We start from the raw sequence: 16060 nt of genomic DNA on the forward strand, positions 1-16060 counted from the left end.
ATAAACCAGTGGGTAAGCTCAAGGACACTTTGAGGTAAAAATTTCAAGAGTTTGCAAAGACTCAGATTATTTACTTTTTCTTGACTTTTGACTTCATTCCTAAGTTAAAAATAACTCATCGAAAGACTGTCCATGAAAAAAGTGCAAAAAATGATTCATTTCAAGCCTGAAGTAAGTAATCATGATTATTTATTTTCAGCTCAAATTTGACCAAGGTTGATACCAATGACTCATTGCATGTGTACAAACAACTTTTGTAAAGGCACATTGGATTTGGATCACCAAACTGGCAAAAAACTGGGTAAAAATTAAAGTTTGTAATGACTTTCAAGAACTTGAGTGTAAATTGGAAAAAAAATAGTCCAAACTTGATGAAAATTTTTTCATAGGCTTATATTGATGTGATAGACATGTGTACATGCTCAATTGACCAAAAAGATGCAAAAATTGACCAGAAGTAAATAATTGTGATTATTCACATCTGCCCTATTTTTCAACTTTTTTGACCAAGTTAGCAAAGCACTAGTTTTACCACAGTTGTAATAAGCCCACAAACCAAATTCGGTAAGATTTGGATCATTTGATTGAAAATTGTGACCAAATTTGCAAAGTTAGTATGGGGACAGAAAACTGATGACCATTTGACCAAAAATTGTCCAAACTTGATGAAACTTGGCTAGAGATCTTAAGTTGAGGTGCTTAATAGATCTGTGTCAAGATTGGGACAAAAACTTGCAAAAAATTAGCTAGAGTAAATAATCGTGATTATTTGCATCTGCTTCAAAAATTGACAATCTTGCATATTTTAGCATACCACAAGGTCAAGCATATCACACAAATCAATTTTGGTGAAATTTGGATCACGAAAGTGAGACTTAAGCCAGAATCTTGAAATCAGAGTCCGCGGACATGAAACAGATGATAAACTTGAGCAGATTTTGTCCAAACTTGTTGAAACTTGTCCAAAGACCTTAACAGGCTGGATACTTGGCAAACCAAGTCAAAAAGCATTAAAAACTGACAAAAGTAATTAAACACGATTATTTACTATTGCTACAGAGAGATATCATTTTTTACTTTTGAACTTGTACAGTGTTAGACCAGCATAATACAAAGCCACTGGGCAATTTTGGGTTCAATCGGATCCAAATTGATACATGTTCACTCAGTTTCTAGGTTACAGATTAATCCTTTGATTTTTGCCAAAGTCGAGTCTGAAAATCTCAACTGCTAACTAAGTTAGCTCGATTTGAAGTGATACACATAGACCAATCACAATAGTTAGCAAAAATTACACAGTCTTCATGAAAGAATAGCTAACTTGCACAAAATTGATACAAGCATCAGGTTGCAGACGAGGAATCGACAGCTTGACAGAAGTTGCAATCCAGTCAAGTGGAAGAAATTGATGTTGTGCGCGTGTACGGGGTGTGTGCAAGAGAGAAAGAAGAAGGGGGAAGGGGATGATACACAAACAGTCTCTCTGTTTGGGTTAGTGGAGAAGAAAGAGAGAGGTCAACTCTCTCTCTCTCTCCTTTTCTCCCTATATTGATTAGGTGAAATCAAGTGTACAAGGGTGGTTTCCCACGCCACCTGGCCTACACCCCAACAACCTCCCACTTGAAGGTCATGGTGGCCAATAGTGGCGTCAATATAGTTAGTATGTACAAAGTTGATGAAGCATCATCGAGGCTTCATCCTACACCCATAAGTTCTATACAATGTGTAAATTGCTCCGAGGCTAGGCTCTTCGTGAGAGCATCTGCGGGGTTGTCGTCAGTGTGAACCTTGACAAGCTCGATGCGCTTGCCAACCAATGCATCTCAAATGACATGGTATTTGACCTCTATGTGTTTTGACTTTGAGTGAAAAACCGGATTCTTTGCCAAAGCAATGGCACTCTAACTATCACAATGCAGTATTGGAACCTTGTGAATGCCCAAATCTCCCACTAGACGAGCCAACCATATGGCTTCCTTGATGGCGTCAGATGCAGCAACATATTCTGCCTCAGTGGTAGATGAAGACGTGCAATCCTGGAGACACAATCTCCAAGAGATAGTTGCTGCCATATGTGGATCTTCTACGATCCACGCAACCCACATAATATGCATCCGTGTAACCTACAATAGATGCATCACTATTTCCGAAGCGTAAACACTTGCTAGTTGTACCTTTCAAATATCTAAGGATTTTCTTAACTGCTTCGCAATGCTTCTTGCTAGGGTTTTCCATGTACCTACTAACCACTCCCACTGCATGTGCAATGTCTGGTCTTGTGGCTACCATAGCGTACATCAAAGTGCCAACTGTTGAAGAATAACACTTTCGTCATTTCTTCTTTCTCAGCCACTGTCTTGGGGGAATTTTCCTTGCTAAGTTTGGAGTATGCTTGCGTTGGGGTACTCAATGACTTCCCCCCCTGCATACTAAAACGTTGCAATAGTTTGTGGATGTACTTTTTTGAGATAATTCAAGAATTCCACGTTGCCTATCTCTCTTTATGTGCATACCAAGAAAGTGGTTAGCATCTCCCAAATCCTTCATGGAAAACTGAGTGCTTAGCATCTTTTTCAACTAATTGATCTCATCAATTGATTTGCATGCGATAATCATATCATCTACATACAAGATCAAGATGATTAATGAACCATCGTTAAATCTTTTTGTGTATAAGCAGTGATCTTCTTGACTTCTTATGTAACTATGAGACTGCATGAATTTGTCAAATTTTTGATATCGTTGCCTTGAACCTTGCTTGAGGCCATAGAGTGCCTTTTTAAGTCTACAAACCAATTCTTCCCTCATTGGCTTTTGGGTTTCACATATGAAGCCCTCTGGTTGTTTCATGTAGACATCTTCATCTAGATCCCCGTGAAGAAATGTTGTGCTCACGTCCATTTGGACAAGTTCCATGTCCTGGATAGCAACCAAACCAAGCACAGTGCGAAGTGTAGTCATCTTGACTACTCGAGAGAAAATATCATCGAAATCCACACCTTTTTGTTGCTTGAAACACTTGGCAACTAGACGAGCCTTGTATCTAGGCTCGGGATCTTCCGTTGTATACTTCTTCTTGTATACCCACTTGCAAGGTAAAGCATTTTTGCCTTTTGGTAATTCAACCAAATTCCATGTCTCATTAGCCTCAATCAAATTGTATTCCGATTGCATAGCCTGCTCCCACTTAACGCTATCATCCATTTGTATAGCTTCTTTGTAGCAGGTTGGCTCTCCACTGTCAGTGACCAAAATGTGGTGTATACCCAGCTCAAACCGCTCGGGCGTACATGATACTTTCTCAGAGCGTCTCAGGGCTTGACTGCTAGACTTTTCTCTCTCCGGATCAATAGTAGTATCTTGCACTTGAGGAGTAGGTGCAACACTGCTGAACTGAGTTGGTTCGGAGGCCACATCCTCAAAACGAACACGTCAATACTCAACTTCTTTGATCGGCTCCTAGTGCATTTTTGATTCATTGAAAATCACATGTGAGCTACGAATGACTTTGTTTGATTCTGGGTGCCAGAGACGATATCCCATCTCTCCATTTGTAGCATAGCCAATAAAAATGCATTTGTGTGATCTGGGATCTAGCTTTCGACAAAGTTGTTTGGGCACATGTGTATATGCCTCACATCCAAATACATATAAATGCTCATAGGTTGGCCTTTTGCCAGTCCATAATTCCTCTGGAATTTTGAAATTCAAAGGAGAACTAGGTGACCTGTTGATGATGTGCATTGTCGTTAGAACAACTTCCCCCCAAATCTCTGGAGTAAGCTTAGCTGTAGACATCATAGAGACAACTCGCTCTTGAATCATACGATTCATTCTTTCAGCTATCCCATTTTGTGCAGGTGTGTATGGAGCAGTAAACTGCCACTGAATGCCTCTTCTATTGCAAAAATCCTTGAACTCTGTGGAGACGTATTCTCCACCATTGTCCGTGCGAAAAGCCTTGAGATTTTTTCCTGATTGGTTCTCAACCATGGCAAGGAATTTTTGGAACGTTGAAAAGACCTCTTCCTTACGCTTAAGGAGATACACCAACACTTTCCTGGTAGAATCATCTATGAATGTGAGGAAGTAGTTCGCCCCCCTAGATTTTTATGTGGCATTGGACCTCACAAATCAATGTGCACGAAGTCTAGAGGTTCGCCTAGTTTCTTATTCAATGGCAAAGATGTCAACCTAGTGTGTTTGTCGTATAGCCCAATGCTCACACAATGGAAAGTCCGTGTAATCTAACACAGGTAAGTAGCCAAAACGTTGAAGTGTTTTCATTCCCTTTTGGCTAATATGCCCTAGCCGGCTGTGCCACAACTCAGTAGACGGCAGCTCGGCAACATAGATAGAGCGTTCATCAACACTCGAAACAAACAAAGAGTACAGAGATCCATTTTTACTACCTTTCATCATGATAATATTGTTCTTGCGGATCATCCAAGAACAATTACCAAAAACTATAGTGTAGCCAAGATCATCCAATTGGCCTTTAGAAAACAAGCTTTTTGTAAGTTTGGGCACATTTCTAACATTCTGTAACACAAAGGTAGTGCCATTATGCATCTCAAGTTTCACATCACAATGCCAATAATGTCAAGCTCATAAGAATCACCAAGCTTGGCTATGCCATGCATGGATGCATAAGAGGAAAACCACTCTCTATGTGGTGTGACATGAAAACTTGCACCAAAATCAAGAATCCAACTATGTGCATAACCCTCATCCTGTGCAACTAAACCATCTGGAGTGAGAGTTGAAGTGAAAATGAGAACATCTGAGGGATCTATTGTCACCTTGGCATGAATTTTTGTGGGCATAATGATCATCACTAGAGGAGGAGCATCATCTACTGCAATGGTAGGTATGGGAGACTCAACAACATTGAGATCCTTAATCTTTATTGTACTTTTTCCTTTGCTAGAATTATCCTTTTGCATGTTTCTCTGATCTCTTAGGAAACTGCGACGATCCTTTTTGTAATGGCCCTCCTTGTGGCAATAGTAACACTCAACATTTTTGGCATTGCGGTCTCTGCTTTAGTTCTTGTGTCTGCCAGGACTACGAGGATTTCTCTCTCTACTTTTGCTTTTGTATTTGTTCCTGTCACGGCCTCTTGCCTTTGTTGAACTGCTAGCCATACATGCATCTCCATGACTAGCACCGTCGAGAGATTTACGTCGAATCTCTTCAGTGAGCAACACATCTGTGACAGCATTGTACTCTAACTTGCCATTCGGAGCCGAAATTGCTAATGGCTATGCAAAATATATCCCATAAACTGGGTAGAGAGCATAACAAGAATATAGACTTCAGTTCGTCGTCAAACTCCTTAAAGCCCTGAGATGTCAGCTGACTGAACAAGGAGTTGAACTCATTTAAGTGACCAGAAACTGTGCTACCTTCTTTCATGTTGAGCTTCATAAGCTTTTTCATGAGAAAAACTTTGTTGGATGCACTTTTGCTCTCCCATGTTGAACATAAGCTATCCCAAAGTTCCTTGGTTGTTCTCTTCCCTATGATAGTGAAGAACACTGATTCCGCTAGATGTAGATGTGTCGTAGCCATTGCTTTTGCATCCAAAAGCTCCCGCTAAGCTTGTGTATAGTCATCGTCCTCTGCACGCTCTTTCAACGGTTCTGAGAGGACTTTGTTTATACAAACATCTTTCATGCGCTCTTTCCACATGGTGAATGTAAAACCTAGGAGACTAAGACGTAGGATCCTCCTCCCTACCGCCCTTTATATTGGCCTAGCTCCTAGCTCTTGCCCTAAGCGGATCCCCAGTCCACACTGGTCCAGTCCAAGCCCTTGGCCTAGGTCCCTGACCCCCTAGGTTCGGCCTTGCCCCGGAGGACCCTTGTCCTGACATTACTCCCCCCTTAAGGAAGAGTTTTTGTCCTCGAAAACTAGAGTGAAAAGAATAAGTTTTCACAAAAGATGTAAAGCAATAGACTTGACTGTAGACTAGTCAAATCATCTTAAAACCGTACCATAAGAATCATATCAAGAGTTGTAATGCGCATATGCTATTTAGCATATCCTAAATGTATGCTCTTAGCACCTCTGAATCGTGTAGCCACCTATATTTTATGCTCATAGCAAGTTTATGCTCTTAGCATGTCTATTGTCCTTTCTTAAGTTGCAGGATATAAACCTTTGTTTATAACATGCTCATAACTTAAGTTACAGGAATGATTGATGATTTACTTCTTCCATTCGAAAGAGAGGTTTCATCCTTGAAACAACTAGAAATGTAGTCTCATGCCGCCTTAGAGAAAAGAGTGTTAAACACTAGGGCCCATAACACCTAGTGTGCATGCAATAACAAACCTTTATCCTAGACTGTAGAATACAAGAATGAATGAATCATCATAGATGGATAGCATACATTTACTTAGGTAACACATTAGATCATAACAGAAAACACATGTTTCAGTCTAAAGTGTGTAACTTTTTTCAGTTTCCTTGAAATTGCTGGCGTAACTCATCGGCCAAGTTTAAGTCCTTGACGTGTTCTCAAATTTCATCAATAAACAACCATAACTAATGTTCAAAGTTGAGAACCTGACTTATACTTGAAGAGACTAAACCTAGTCGCAAACATGCTTTAACGGATAGTAAGTAAACTCCAAATAGAACAATAAATGCTTATTAATTGCATATGCTTGGTGCTAATGTACGCACTTTGCATATCCTTTAGCCCAAGATCACACTTCGTATCTGCTATCCCCTTGGATAGCTGACAGTACTGAGGTGTGTTTCCTTACGGTTTACAGACAGTCATCCCACATGATTGGTAAAGGGAATCACAATGTCGTGTAACATTGTTGAGGAGTCAACAATGTCCGGAATAACCATCGTGGTTAACTTGAAAAATCCACAAACACTCAAACCGAGCCATGACCTCTATTGGTGATTAGTAGACCCAAAAGTAATCTCTTAGAGATACTGCACATAGAGTGCAAAATGCTTCATAAACAACAACTTGAGGAATATGCATGATGTTCCAAATCAACCTTTGCTAAACACTAGGGTCCATAACACTTAGTGTGTATGCGTTTAGCAAAAAACTGATCCAAACCTGTATATCCGTGGTAAGTTTTGCCAATACTTATGGCAAATGTGATGAGCCTAGCACACATTAAGAGGAATGTAAATAGTTCTAAAAAGAAACTAAATACTTTCAGTTGCAATCTTTTGCAAGCTTTGTTGAAACGTCTGAACCATAATAGGAGGTGAAACAAAAGTCACTTCTAGGTGCAAACAATGAAACTTTTTCCTTAACAACTCATAGCCTTGCTATATGCTAAAACAACCATCTATAATGTTGTTTAGCAGTACTTGTACCTTAACAAGTCATTCTAAGTATCCGATAATTGTTGTCCACGAAATTGCTCCTGATACGTCGTGTTAAAAATGGTCGAGAAAACATATGTGACCAGCACCTAGGGGCTTTGTCGTGACACATAATTGAAATAGTGGCGCCAGTGTCAGCCCAGAGACTCATATATTCTCCACATGTGGAATATGTCTCATGTAAGGATGTGTAAAAAGGAACATCCTTCAAGTACAAGATGTACTTGTGTGTGGAAGTAATTCTAAAAACTCGTGACAAGAGTGAGAGGGACCCTCATTCTATGCTCCACACTGGCTAAACCGAACTCCTTGAGTCCCTAGACCATGTTTTATCCCATGTGACAACATGTGCCAAGGCGAATCCTACAAGTGGATTCGTAACAGCATAATGTACTTTGGATACTACGGCCCAAAATACTTGTTTTGACATGTCCTTGGCATGGCTCAGAAATATTCAAGAAAATTTAGACAACTTGAAGAAACCAATCAAAGCATACTAAAAAATGGAGTACACCATATCAATAGATGCGTACTTGGAGATTTGAACTTAATGGTCACTTACCTGTATTCAAATGCAGAAGAGCACATCACCTACCTGAGAAAAAAACCAAGCACATTGCACTGGAAACCATGGGTATTTGCCTTCACAATTCAATCCCGTTGGTGAGAATCTACGTAGTCAAACCCCTTGGTAAGACCCTTTGTAGAAAATGCTCAATGAGCAGGTAACGGTAACCAACATAGTCAACCGTGTACAGAATGATTGGAATCAACTTAAAAAGTTGGATTTGTCTACTACCCTGTGGTAGATGACGGGCTTCTTTCCTTGAAAGTAGAACTGGGATAGATCAAACTATGATCCTCAATGCCGATGGGATGATTTAGTAAACACCCGCTGGGTCTTACCCCAAAACTGTACTTCCATAGACACTCGTAGTGTTATAGAAAGAGCAAGATATCCACACAAGTGAAATGCCCAGCTCTTATGGACAGCCATGCTGTTGAAATGCTTACTGCATCTATACGTCGTTTTATAGATCAGCCTATACGAGTGTAAGTTCATTCAAAACTCAACTCAATTGTTGCACCAAAACCTGTAGTGCTTACAAAATACCCAGATGGAATGGCAAAACTCTTGCCTTGCCATTAACGTCGATGGGGAGTCCACTGGGTAGGTTTGTTCCAGCTAGAGAACAAACACCCAAGCAATGCCAGTAATTGGGTCTTACCCGAGATTTGATTATGACTCGTAACCAGCATGTGTGGCTCATGGCCCTTATGGCAATTAGTGTTCAATCGACGAATCGATGAAGACTAATGTGAATGGCATCTTGGCCATGTTCTAGCCGAGATTTAGAGCACCGTGGCTCAAGCTGATTCACAAGCAAAACATATTCATTATTCTTTGAGAGAAATAAGAAAGAGAGAGAAGAAGACCACGCTGGGCTGAGGAACTTTCCGTAAATTTCTAGAGTGTGTGCCCAATCTGTGTGTTACGCATCTTATGGCTGACTTGTATGAATTCCAAATTTTAGGTTCCTTTAGTAACAAACAAGCATGTTAAACAATCCAGAACATATCTTGTCCTTGACAAAGTGTCTGGTGTTATAGCGGAAGCATATTTCATGAGGTGGTAGAATTAAATCTACCTACCTAGCATACCGTGCATGCAAAATTTGAAGCCGTTGGCAATAGTGATGGCTTCAAACGTGAGAGCTAAAACCATAAGTGCCTTGCACTATCTAGACTGGTAGGGATTCTGTGAAGTGATATTTTTGCGAGTTCCTCACAGGTATATCATATACACCCTCAGGTATCATTTATGCTCATCTGGTACGTAATGAAGAAAAACTTGCAAACATATTGACAAATTCCCCTCAGTGAGTATGCGTGTAGCATATTCCAAACGCTGGAAATGTCGAGCCTTGCTTCACATAGGTACTTATGGAGTTTCTGTGCTCATAGCTAACGGAGACTCCTGCTAATAGACAGATGTTGTAGCAAAGGAAAATCGACCTTGTCGAGCAATTTCAACCAAAATTGGCTAGTGTTGTGTGGCAAGCATCCTTTGTCGACTTCTAGAAGCAGTGACCATTAGTCAGGCATTCCAAGCACTTTGCACCCTTCATCAAGTCGAGCAATAGGTTGTGCCGATCATCTCCTTGAGATTCTAAATCATCGCGAATTTGCTATGCTTTTGCATCAAATTGAACCGCTGTGAAGCCGTGCTTCGAAGCCAGGTGGTTTGGGAGTCACGCCGTGCTTGATGCGAGTTTTCAAGCTTATCTTTGGCAACAATGTAGGCAACAAAATTTAATGTTTCAGATAACTATCACAAGCCATGCTTGTGCTTGGAGTGCAGAAGATGCACTTTCTGTGATGCATGTAGAGATATGCAATAGAGATGCAATGACCGCTGATGCATGCAAGAGCTATGCAATAGAGGTGATACGTCCTCTATCTGAAGAATACGCTTCCTAAGCAATACACAGCCTTGCTGTTAGAAACATCATAACCATGTCATACTCAAGCCATGCTTGATTCAAGTTGGCAAGGGAAGCATGGGTCTTATGCCAATAATGGATGCAACATGGCATGCATAAAACAATTTTTCCAAGGATAAATATGTCCCATATGCAGAAGGCATACGTATGCATGCAATTTTGTACATGAATGATCAGGCATATTAGCTAATCTTCCATGCCAAGAAATGTAAGTGACTAAAGTTAATACTAGCCATGTTGGACTGACAATCAAGCCTTGCTTGATAAAGTCCAATCTACCCCTTGGGCGGCCATCATGGCATAAATTGGTATTCACAAACCCAACAAAATGCAGATGATGACATAACCAATTCGAAAGTAAAGGGAAAATCGAAACATGAGTACCTGGAATTGTGTCAGAGTTTCCGATATGCCTTGCAATATGCCGAAGGATTTTCAAATACCAACACCGCTTGAATCCTTGAATGATTTATCCCCTGGACAACCGATTGTGTCGGATACAATCGTCGAGTTCATGTCTACTTGTACAGGGCGTTCATCGATACGTGTCGATTGTAGGCTTGTACATATTAACCTGATACTGATAATTGACCACACTCCTCACGTCGAATCAACAATATATACCTGTGCGATCAAGCGGAAAAACAGAAGGCTTGTAGCCTGAGCATGCTTAAGCTCATATGGATTCGCAAGCTCATATGGATTCGCAACAGTGAGCTTGAAACGGCCCTTCACCGACTGTCCTTGACCTTGTCCTCAGTCTTGCATGCCGTCATCAGAGTGACGCTACAAGGGGAGGACCCCTTTGGAAGACACCCTTTGTGCGAATTGGCTCTTAGCATGGGAGGGTGCCCAACTTAGGGCACCCCTTATGTTTGAAATCATATCAAGAGTTGTAATGTGCATATGCTATTTAGCATATCCTAAATGTATGCTCTTAGCACCTCTGAATGGTCTAGCCACCTATATTTTATGCTCGTAGCAAGTTTATGCTCTTAGCATGTCTATTGTCCTTTCTTAATTTGCAGGATATAAACCTTTGTTTATAACATGCTCATAACTTAAGTTACAGTAATGATTGATGATTTACTCCTTCCATTCGAAATAGAGGTTTCATCCTTGAAACAACTGGAGATGTAGTCTCATGCTGCCTTAGAGAAAAGAGTGTTAAACACTAGGGCCCATAACACCTAGTGTGCATGCAATAACAAACCTTTATCCTAACCTATAGAATACAAGAATGCATGAATCATCATAGATGGATAGCATTCATTTACTTAGGTAACACATTAGATCATAACAGAAAACACATGTTTCAGTCTAAAGTGTGTAACTTTTTTCAGTTTCCTTGAAATTGCTGACGTAACTCATCGGCCAAGTTTAAGTCCTTGACGTGTTCTCAAATTTCATCAATAAACAACCATAACTAATGTTCAAAGTTGAGAACCTGACTTATCCATGAAGAGACTAAACCTAGTCGCAAACATGCTTTAACGGATAGTAAGTAAACTCCAAATAGAACAATAAATGCTTATTAATTGGATATGCTTGGTGCTAATGTACGCACTTTGCATATCCTTTAGCCCAAGATCATCATCCCACATGACTGGTAAATGGGAATCACAATATCCTGTAACATTGTTGAGGAGTCAACAATGTCCGGAATAACCATCGTAGTTAACTTGAAAAATCCACAAACACTCAAACCGAGCCATGACCTCTATTGGTGATTAGTAGACCCAAAAGTAATCTCTTAGAGATACTGCACATAGAGTGCAAAATGCTTCATAAGCAACAACTTGAAGAATATGCATGCCGTTCCAAATCAGCCTTTGCTAAACACTAGGTCCCATAACACCTAGTGTGCATGCGTTTAGCAAAAAACAGATCCAAACTTGTATATCCATGGTACGTTTTGCCAATACTTATGGCAAATGTGATGTGCCTAGCACACATTAAGAGGAATGTAAATAGTTCTGAAAAGAAACTAAATACAGTTGCAATCTTTTGCAAGCTTTGCTGAAACGTCTGAACCATAATAGGAGGTGAAACAAAAGTCACTTCTAGGTGCAAACAATGAAACTTTTTCATTAACAACTCATAGCCTTGCTATATGCTAAAACAACCATCTGTAATTTTGTTTAGCAGTACTTGTACCTTAACAAGTCATTCTAAGTATCCGATAATTGTTGGCCACGAAATTGCTCTTGATACGTCATGCTAAAAATGGTCGAGAAAACAGATGTGACCAGCACCTAGGGGCTTTGTCGTGACACATAATTGAAATAATGGCGCCAGTGTCAGCCCAGAGACTCATATATTATCCACATGTGGAATATGTCTCATGTAAGGATGTATAAAAAGGAACATCCTTCAACTACAAGATGTACTTGTGTGTGGAAGTAATTCTAAATACTCATGACAAGAGTGAGAGGGACCCTCATTCTATGCTCCACATTGGCTAAACTGAACTCCTTGAGTCCCTAGACCATGTTGTATCCCATGTGACAACATGTGCCAAAGCGATCCTACAAGTGGATTCGTAACAGCATAATGTACTTTGGATACTACGGCCCAAAATACTTGTTTTGACCTGTCCTTGGCATGGCTCAGAAATATTCAAGCAGATTTAGACAACTTGAAGAAACCAATCAAAGCATACTAAAAAATGGAGTACACCATATCAATAGATGCGTACTTGGAGATTTGAACTTAATGGTCACTTACCTGTATTCAAATGCAGAAGAGCACAGCGCCTACCTGAGAAAAAAACCAAGCACATTGCACTGGAAACCCTAGGTATTTGCCTTCACAATTCAATCCCGTTTGTGAGAATCTAGGTAGTCAAACCCCTTGGTAAGACCCTTTGTAGAAAATGCTCAATGAGCAGGTAACGGTAACCAACATAGTCAACCGTGTACAAAATGATTGGAATCAACTTAAAAAGTTGAATTTGCCTACTAACCCGTGGTAGATGACGGGCTTCTTTCCTTGAAAGTAGAACTGGGATAGATCAAACTATGATCCTCAATGCCGATGGGATGATTTAGTAAACACCCGTTGGGTCTTACCCCAAAACTGTACTTCCATAGACACTCGTAGTGTTATAGAAAGAGCAAGATATCCACACAAGTGAAATGCCCAGCTCTTATGGACAGCCATGCTGTTTGAAATGCTTGCTGCATCTATATGTCATTTTATAGATCAACCTATACGAGTGTAAGTTCATTCAAAACTCAACTAATTGTTGCACCAAAACCTGTAGTGCTTACAAAATACCCAGATGGAATGGCAAGACTCTTGCTGATTCACAAGCAAAACATATTCATTATTCTTTGAGAGAAATAAGAAAGAGAGAGAGAAGAAGACCATGCTGGGCTGAGTAACTTTCCGTAAATTTCTAGAGTGTGTGCCCAATCTGTGTGTTACGCATCTTATGGCTGACTTGTATGAATTCCAAATTTTAGGTTCCTTTAGTAACAAACAAGCATGTTAAACAATCCAGAACGTATCTTGTCCTTGACAAAGTGTCTGGTGTTATAGCAGAAGCATATTTCATGAGGTGGTAGAATTGAATTTACCTACCTAGCATACCGTGCATGCACAATTAGAAGCCGTTGGCAATAGTGATGGCTTCAAACATGAGACCTAAAACCTAGGAGACTAAGACGTAGGATCCTCCTCCCTACCGCCCTTTATATAGGCCTAGCTCCTAGCTCTTTCCATAAGCGGATCATCAGTCCACACTGGTCCAATCCAGGCCCTTGGCCTAGGTCCCTGATCCCCTAGGTTGGGCTTGGCCCCGTAGGACCCTGGTCCTGACAGTGAAGTTGATGCCATCAAACTTGCAAATGAAATACTCCTGCTCTTTTGAAGAAGAAGCCATCACTGACAAGAGGGTTTGAGAGGTGCCAAACTATGGCGTGAAGCTGTAGAAATTTGGGCAAAGTTACCTTTGTATCGGGAGTAAAATCTCAACCGAAATATACTCAAAAGTGCCAACAATGAAAGTCACGACTCGTGGGAAGGAAATCCGACAGAGTCTCCTTTGTATGAGGAGTCAAAACTCAACTCAAAATACACATAAACGTGTCAATTGCACTAACTCGGCATCTGCTACACAAAACCACGGTTGTGTGACCGCCAACTCGATGTCAAAAGCATAAATAACCGTCCAGATACATATCCTATGGTGAGGGTACCATAAAGGGGAACTCCAGCTACCTGTATCACCAAAAGTGTCTCAACATTCGAGCACACCCCAGCTCAAAGAAAACCTCACACTATTGACCCTCCAAAGGCTAATGCAGACACAAATGGACTAGCCACAGTCTCAAAAAGGGCTCTTCCGGTCCGAGTCTAAGAAACGGTCGGGAACAACTACCAAAATAGCCAAAAATGGCTCCAGACGTAGTACAGTGGACAATGTCCGCAACTCAACATACATGAGTATAACCACACTGAAACAGGCACCAAGAACTGCTGGATGTAGTAAAAATGATCCCTGCGGGGATATCTGCTCTCAAAAGAGCTCGGTAGCACTAGGTGTGCTCACAGCAAGATGCATTTGTCAACGCATCTATCTGTAGAGAATTTGCTATCGAAATGACTGCCAAATCGCCTGTGAAAGTGATGTGCCTGGTAACCTAGAGAACCTGTGAGTGAATGGGCTAAAAAACCCCTTGTAACTTGTAACCTGCGTGTCGGTGTCGCTATGTGCCAATTTCTGCCACCGGGCAAAAATATGTTAGTCGAATAGCCGCCAAAGGTGTCGTATCTGTAAACTGTGTCGTACAGTGCGATTGGTGCGCTCGGTGGAGATGCCGAGTGTCACTCCTCTATCATAGAGGTACCTCACCCGCTCATTTCACAAGCACGGTCGTCGATCGCAGGAACGCGTTCGTTTGAAAAAACTCCCGCTGTCTGGGTCGAACGTCAGAGATCTGTCGCAATCAGTAGTGTCAAGCCGGTGCGCATGAGCAGTGTCGATGTCAATGTCACCTTCCGCCACCAGGCGGAAGTGGCTGGCCGAGTAGCCGTAAAATGCCAATGCTCGAAGCCGATATCGAGCGGTCAATGCCGAGTCGGATCGGTATCGATCTCAGATCTCGCTCGATCTATCAAGATTCTCAAGCTCGTCGAACTCAGTGTGTGGACGTCGAATTCAGGTGAGGATGTCGAAGAAGTCAATGTCAAAATCGGAGAATCACTGATGTGGACGATGAGACTATGGTCTCTCTCTCTCACTCGCTCACTCGTTCTGTGTGTTGCTTGAGCTCGTTCGCAAGCGCGGTGTCAAGCTCGCTTTTTTTTTGGTTCGAGAAAGTATCTTTCAATCTCTTAATCAAGCTATCTCTCTCTCTCTCTCTCACTCTCTCTCTCTGTCTCTCTCTCGATCTTTAAGAGAGTTGGACTGTAGAGTTGTGTTTGAGGCTGTCGAAGGGTGTGGTGGGAATGGGGGCTTACACACATAATATAATGAGGTTTTTTTTTTTTGGTCGATTATTGCCTGCAGCTTCAGAGTCGACGACTCTGTGTGTCTGTGTGTGTGTGCCGCTCCCCTGCTTGGTGCCACTAGCTATGCTTGCCCCTGTTCTGCTACGCGGTGCAAGCCTTCAATTGTGTGTGTATCAGAATCTGCTCATGACGCCTACTCGGAATTTTCTCTTTCTCAGTTGCCTGCTTGGCCACGCATGCCTACACACTATGTGTGCCCTCAATGGCTTCAATTCTTGATCTCGGTTTCTAATCTACACTAAAGCTTCAACAAGCCTTGCACATACAAGCCTCTATGGCCAGTTTCCAGTAGTCCTTTGGCTTAGTTGCCCCGATTACGGTGGACTGCTTACGAGCTCGTGACCTGCCCGCCTTGCTCACAAGCACCTGCTGCAGCTCTTGCCTTTGACTTTGGTATGGATTTGACCCGCAGCTTCTGCTTGCACTACCCCTTCTGAGAACCTTCTCTCGATTTTGTCAATCTTGCATTCCTCCTTTTGCACACATAGCTTCAAAGTGACCTCTTGCTGTCGAGCTGTTGTCCAAGCTTCACTTTCTTGCTTTATTCCCCAAAGCTTATGTACATACACAAGCTCTCCCAACCTTCCTGTCAAAGACTTGGTTGCTCCCCCTCAATTGCTACTCTGCCCGAAACTTCTGCAGAGCTGTGTCTTTGACTTTGCTTGCTTGGCTCT

This window comes from Adiantum capillus-veneris, chromosome 9 (genome assembly GCF_014529385.1).
Source record: "Adiantum capillus-veneris isolate H3 chromosome 9, ASM1452938v2, whole genome shotgun sequence".
Classification (NCBI taxonomy): domain Eukaryota; kingdom Viridiplantae; phylum Streptophyta; class Polypodiopsida; order Polypodiales; family Pteridaceae; genus Adiantum; species Adiantum capillus-veneris.